Genomic DNA, 7,590 nt, shown 5'->3' with positions numbered 1-7,590 from the left:
CATTTTCTTTCTGTTTCATCACTTCTTTGGGGTACATAACATTTAATGCCCTCTCCTTAACATTTTCTTAGGATTTAGTATCAGTGCAACAACTTGGTTTCCAACCACAGACACCTTCTCCTATTATGGTCCGCACTCTTGTACCAAGTCAAACTAAATTAAAAAATTAAGTATCCTTTACAAATGCTGACTTCTTCAGGATGTAGAAAGAAGAAACATTTATGTAGTATTATAATTTGTTTATTTTTTTAACTTGGGTAGAACACTGATCTCCATGAAGTTTTTTCACACTCAGCCTTCAAAAGCTGCCTGCTTAAGTGACTTGCTTGGAGTTAAACAGCTGCATAATTGGAGGCTGAAGGATTCAATCCTTGAACCACAAGAAGCAGCTCATTAACAGCACATAATGATAACCCTCTGCACCAAACGCCACAGTTTTCTTTCTGCCTCCTGCAATTTGTGTAATTCAGCTTATAATGAGGCTAGTAGTACCTCTTAACCTTAAACATATGTTTATTCAGTAATTTAGTAAGGGGGCCAAGAGGTGAGAGTGCCCCCTCCCCATAAGCAATATCACTTTAAATACAGGCTATAGAAAGGAAGTGCTGATAACTTTATTAAAAATCTCTAAATCCATTTCTTCCACAATTAAAGAAAATATAACTGAGTTAAGTTTATTCTATTTATCAATGATCTAAACACAGCAGCCAAAGAGACCACTATAGTACAATACACCAATGACTCCACTCTAATATTTGCTAGGACACTACCTGTGCTCTAAAAACTCACCCAGAAATACTTCTCCTCCAGAGAAGCTTGAATAGACAATTCACAAATCCCCCCCCCCAAAAAAAAAAAACTCACACCAAACTATTACATTTTATTATTAATCGCCACCTGAGGGCAGCCACGGTGGTGCAGTGGTTAGCATTGCCGCCTCACAGCAAGAGGTTCTCTGGTTCGATCCTCAGCTGGGGAGCCTTCTGTGTGGAGTCTGCATGTCCTCCCTGTGGTCACGTGGGTTTCCTCCGGGTGCTCCGGTTTCCTCCCAAAGACATGCTGTAGGTGGATTGGACACTCTAAATTGGCCCTAGGTGTGTGTGTGTGTGTGTGTGTGTGTGTGTGTGCCTTCTGTGGAAGGTTGGGCGCCGGGCTGGCAACTCGACACCGTAAAACTCCATTGCCAATCATGAGCAGACAAGATGATCTGCTGTGGTGACCCCTAACTGGGAAAAAGCCGAAAGAAGGAGAATTAATGGCCACCTGAAATTTGATATCTACCTTTAACAAGCCATAAAGAAGACACACCAAAAGCTAGCCTGCCTCTACAGAGTAAAACATTATCTTACTGACACTAACAGACAAGACGCAGCCACTTCTTTTCACTCCCCACACTATTATATGCCTGTCCTGTCCTAACCAGTCTCAGCTCCTCTCGATCAGCCAAACTAGAACGATGCTACAATAAAGAAGCCAAATTCACAATTTACCAGCAAAATAGATCATATCACTGTGTATCTAAAACAATTAAACTGGCTTAAACTAAATAATTTTGTATTATTATCACAGTTAATTACAGCCATCAAGCTACTGCATAACCCTGAAAAATGTCCATCTCTTTTCTCCATCATTCAGCCTTACACTATTAAGAGACCTCTGCATTCCACTGACAAATCATTATTCTCCATAACTAAATCTAACAACAATGCAGGATATTCCCTGTATTCACACTGAACTGCTAACAGCTGGTATACCATTCCACTCCAGTTAAGAACACTGCGCAGTCTGAAAGACTTCAAACACCATCTGAAGCAACACCTGATAGATAAATGGCTCTGCACTTACACCATCCCTGGTTAAACTGCTACTAATATAACTGCATGAGTTTGTGCCATAACTCTCCGCTGCACAAAATTTAGTGCACTATTAGCACAACTATACCTTCGTCTAGCATGTCATTTCCTTTACCTTTCGTATGCCTCCTCCCCCTTTCTTTCTTTGACTGCTCTAACTCTTTATATTATCTTCCTGTGTCATAGATTTTGGACAAGTCTTTAAAGTAACATATTTTCTTACGTAAAACTTGACAATTTATGCATACTGATAATAATACATTATATGTACTTCCCTGTAGTTAAAAAAATCTTCATATACAACCCATGTAACTTCTAATTTTGATCAAAACTGTTTGGAGATTATGCAACTGATGTCTATAATGTCAATATAATGGAGCTTTTCTCCATGGGCCTCCACTGAAAAATTCAGACTTTCCCAGTAAATAAATGCCAATCAAGCAATCGATCAGTAATAAATAATAAATAAGAGGGCTGGGAGTGCTAAAAGTCAAACATGTTATTTCTTCACTTCAGGTGTTCCTTTCATCAGTCTTCTTTCTGCAGGCTGAGGACAGCAGAGATGGAACCAACTCTTTTGTTAGGAATCTATAGGTTCATAGGTTAGTACTAGGCTAACTGCCCTTGCGAGCCATTTTAAGCCTAGCCAATTATCCCTTGTGAGACTCAAACCCAATGGGATAATTGAAATGAGTTAAGATAATCAGAAGCCATTACGGCACAGGCTCAAAGACAACAAGAATTTATAGCTGTAAGATCATGAAAGACAAATCTAGTGGTACTGACTTGTAACCAGGATGTTAGATCAGAAAGGGAATGTGGCCTTGGTCTTCCTAGAATATGACATTAGCACACAACAGATAAGTAAATAAATTAGACTTGGAGACATCCCTGTGCTGATAGCATGGGTAAAGCACCGGCTACACAATAGAACACAGAGATTCAGAGTAAATGGAGCCTAATAAAATGAAAGTTTGGAGTTAACTGTGGTATGACAGTCAGTACTAATGTAAGTGTTAGTGTTTTTATAAGTAACTATGCAGGAGGCCTGCAAGAATACCTCGTCATTTTGCTTATGACCCAAAATAATCAAAATATGTTGGCTATGAATTAATTAACAAAGCTGATAGACAGTGTTAAGACAAAAGCATTCTGTTGTGAAGTATGTTTAATTAACTTCCAGCTTAAGCTGATTCTGAGCTGCTCTCTCATGTTAGCTCTGCTGCTTACACAAAACTGCATGAAAGTTTCTGTATTATTTGAAAGTTTAGAGTTCTTATTAAAGTTGTTAAATCATTTAAGGAATTTAGATTTTATTTTCAGTGTATAACACTTTTGATTTATATTGCAACAAAGTCACTACATCTGAAGCATCTAGTGCTTGTATCGATCCGAGGAATAGAAGGAAATAAATAAGACACTTTGTATCTGGTGTGAAAGTTTTACCCTAGAAGGATTACTATGAAAGAATTGAATGTTTTTATTATTCATAACAATATTAGAAATGAACACAGAAGAAAATCACATTTCTTTGTGTTTGCAGAAATGAAATCTACAGTTTAATAAAGAGCCTCATAATGCCTTCAAATGCAGTTAAAACACATACATGCAAGTGACATGCTTATTATAGAATGTTTAATCCTAATCTTACTGAAATTCTACTGAGATATGCATTTCAGTCGTGTATTATGATGCTTATTGACTATATGTCATAGTATGTAGCTGAGTTGAGAAAATTAACCTATGATTGTATGGACATACACTACAGCACATGCAAAGGCTGGAATGTATGTGGAATAAATGCTGCATGCATACAGAGAAAGTTAATATCAGTAAGCAAGCGACATTTGAAAATGCCCTAAGTATTGTTTTGGCAGTGGAAACAGCAAACAAAAATGTGCATGAGCTCCTGAAAGATGTAAGATGGTGGCTGTCTTGTGAACACTGTGTCAGCGCGGCTCCGAAGAAAACGGCAGGGACACAGCAATTCAATCAGTGCAAACATGGTCAACTAAGCTCCAGCATGACTTTAAAGGCTAGTTAAACCACTCGCTAACTAGAAGGCTTCAAAAATGGCGAAAAAAAGGAAAACAAATAAATAACCATGTAGAGACTTACCTATGAGGTGCTGGTGACTTCCCAGGTGAAACTCTGATGCAATGGTCCACAAAATTGATTAGCCATACATTACCAAGGGGAATATCAGGATGGCAAACAAGAATGATACTATGGACTTACAAATATCTAAATCTAAATTCTCATCTATATACACTCCAGAAAAAGAAATTATTTCCAAATGACTGAGAACTACCAGACAACTGGAAGGCCAAAAGGGCATAAGTAAACCGAAAGCGGAACATTTCCCAGACTTGGAAGACTTCAAAACAGTGCTATAACCATTACAATCAGTAATTCAACAATAATCAGACCAACTGCAAACATTTGGTAGCACAATGACCTGTATAGTGGACAGATTAGAAAAAAATCTGAAAATAAAACATTAGAAAAAGAAATAAAAATCATTCAGATATTAGAAATCACAATCTAACACTAAAACTCTTCAGGAGCTGCAACAAAAAATCCTAGACCTAGATTCAAGAAGCAGGAGAAACAACATTTTGGTATGAGGAATACACAAAAACTAACCAAAGTTTTATACCAAATTATTGGCTGCTTCCTAGAAAACCAGGCTGAATCCAACCAAATCATTACTGAGAAAGCACATCATGCATTAAGAACACCATGGTCACAAGATAAACCGAGACAGGTATAGATGACAGTCTTAAATTACCAAGATACCCTTAAAATCTTATCGGTTGCTAAACTGAAAAAAAAGCACTAACATGGAACGGGAACAAAATTACTTTCTCCCAGGATTTACCATAGCAAATCAAGCAGGATCAATAGAGACTGTCACAGTTTTGTTTGTTTTTGATTGCAAGGGAGATCAAGTTTTAGATGAGATACCCCTCTACTTTGGTATTCCAGGAGAAGTGAGATAAATTCTCTGTGGAGTCAGTTAAAGATGCAAGACAAGCCTTCATAAATGCTTTCAACAAAATACCTGAAGTTTGACTGTTGAACTTTTATAAGAAGACCGCATACAAATACTAATGGATGTACTGGTTATGGAGGAAACCAAACTGTGTTAACCAAAGAACTGTAAGTTTGGGACAAAATAATAGCTGTAATGTGTTTTGTATTTCAATATTATCTGCATTGGTTTAAAACTCTTAATGACCAGGAAGTTGACGGGGTTCTGTCTATATATGACAGTGTTTTTACAGTGCACTTTCTTTCATTTTCATGGGGGGGGGGGTCCGTGTGAAAGTGCTCTCATGTACCGGAGCCATTTTCTGTATGTGAAGGTTAGCATTAAGTTGGTCTTGAATGAAATCTCCTTGTTAATAGCATTATTTAATGTCTGCATACCGAATATCAGTGGAACCAAATTACCATAAGTTTGGGATAAAATATTATATGTAACGTGTTTTGTATTTTTATATTATCTGTGCTGGTTTTACATTTTCATTGACTGCGTTGGTCACCGGGGTTCTGTTTATATATAACAATGTTTCTACAGTGCACATTCGTCTATCATTCACGGGGGGGGGGGGGGGCTATGAAAGTGCTTTAATGTAATGAAGCTATTGTTCTTCCTATGTGAACGTCAGCATTAAGTTGGTCTTAAAGAAAATCACTCTGTTATCAACATAAACTTACGACCATATACTGAATATCAGTGGATCAGTGGATATATTCTAAACATTAATTTCTAAGATTTGCCAACTAAATAATTGTTCCTTCATTACAAATTATGGGTATAACTGCATATGTGCTTTGTACTAGAGTATTGCCTGTGCTGACATAACCGTTGAATTAAAATTCCCCTTTATATTAATGAAAACTACCTGAAACACTATGATGTAGCTGGCATGCAGACTATGCTGACCAGTTCCTTGGAAAAATGTTCTTGGTTTTGATAGGTATTCATTCAAAGTGGATGGACATGTATAATATGTATGGTATGAATTTTGCTACTTTTTATGTAGGTATTAGAAAACTGAGACAAAGGTTTAGCACAGATGGTTTTCTAGAAATGCTACTGTTTGCTAACTGATGCATTTTTAGTTATGTAGCTTTTGCAGATTTTATGAAACAAATTAAATCATCATATAACAACTGTAAGATTTCAAATTTAATTCCTAGTTTGTCAGGTAGGACTACATAGCCTTTGAAGGAGGTAATAAAGAAAATGAATAATAATAATAATAATTGTCAAGAACGGAGATACTGCCAGCCCAGCTAGCTGGAATTTTGTAAATAATTATATGTCATTTGTGACTATCAACATGATTCATATGTTTGTGTTACAACTGTATTAAAACTGCATGTTATGTGTATATCAAACCACTGGTACAGAATGTTGTGTTGTAAAGGTATTTTACAAAGAAGAGATATTTTGTAAAGTACTAAGCTAAAATGTAACCATGGCATGCCCTATTGGAATAAAACAGAAATTTACCTGCATTATTGTAATTGTTTAGATGTAAATATTTTAACAATGGAAACTGCAACACAAGAAGTTAACATCAGAAAAATTGATGAAATTAAATTACTTTATGACAGCAAGAGACAGGATGTCTATACTAGGGGGCTCTCTGTGTTGTATTGAAAGAGATATAATTGCTAGGCTTGAGATGTAGAAGTGTTTTATTGTTTTATGACTTCCAGGATCTGCAAACATCTGAGAAAAAGCCTTTGTTTATGTATTTTCACAAGTAGATGCTAAATGCTACCAGTTGCATCAGTGGGGGGTTTCTCCTGGGATAGTCAGATGACAAGAATTGGTTTCATTCTGCAAGCTATCCCAGCAGTAATATTTGGTATATTAACTTAAGAACTCTCTGAGTTCTTAAGTTAATATACCAAATATTACTGCTGGGATATCTGCGGTGGTGGTGCTGCAGTAGCGTTGTCGCCTCACAGTACAACGCTGTCCGGTTCGATTCTCAGCTAGAGCGTCTTCTGTGTGGAGGCATGCGTGAATGGGCGTACCTTCATTGAAGGTTGTGCTTCAGGGCTGGCAACTCGGCAAGTAAAAATCTACTGCCAATCATTAGCGGACTGGAGTTCCACTGTGGCGACCCCTAACTGGGAAAAGCCGAAAGACACAACAACAACAACCTAAGAACTCTGAGAGAGAGAGACTAAGCTTTTTGTATTTTGTCTTTGACCTGACAGCATCAGCTGGAAGACCCACTCAACATATCTTTCATGCTTGCTGTGTAAGTAAGTCTAGGGAACAGTATAATTCTTTTAGATATAGTCAGAAATATAGCAGAGCTTAATTTAAATGTTTTTTTCTTTATTTATTTGAGACTCTCCTGCAATGTTGTTTTAAATATTTCCTGTGATTTTGAACTCTGATGTAACTGTAATTATATACTGAGTATTTTCTTGTTGTTTTATTATTTATTATTAAATATATTTAAACATTTCATTGTGGCTGATATTTGTGAGATATACTTACCTTCTGAGAGTAATTGCATACTTATTTGGTGACACTGTGGGCCATTCCTAATAGCCTCGCTCTTGGTCAAACTACCATTTGTATTAATAGTAACATTACACAGTAAGATTGGACACCCTTTGTTAAGGGCCTTAAAGTAGCTAATCAGGAGTGGCTGGTGGGAGTAAAAACTACCTTATAGTCTGGGCAGAAGAGGGCATAGCT

At 36.9% G+C, this 7,590-nt stretch overlaps 1 protein-coding gene across 1 annotated transcript in view; it reads right to left on the bottom strand.

Moving 5' to 3' along the window:
• Window positions 1-7,590, bottom strand: part of LOC122797185 (serine-rich adhesin for platelets-like) — an 801,622-nt gene that overhangs the window by 536,904 nt on the left and 257,128 nt on the right. The window lies entirely within an intron of this gene.

Source organism: Protopterus annectens, chromosome 3.part0, assembly GCF_019279795.1.
Source record: "Protopterus annectens isolate FY-2018-M chromosome 3.part0, PAN1.0, whole genome shotgun sequence".
NCBI classification, from domain to species: Eukaryota; Metazoa; Chordata; order Ceratodontiformes; family Protopteridae; genus Protopterus; species Protopterus annectens.
The sequence above is the reverse complement of the archived record's forward strand: the minus strand, read 5'-3'. Positions and strand labels throughout refer to the sequence as shown.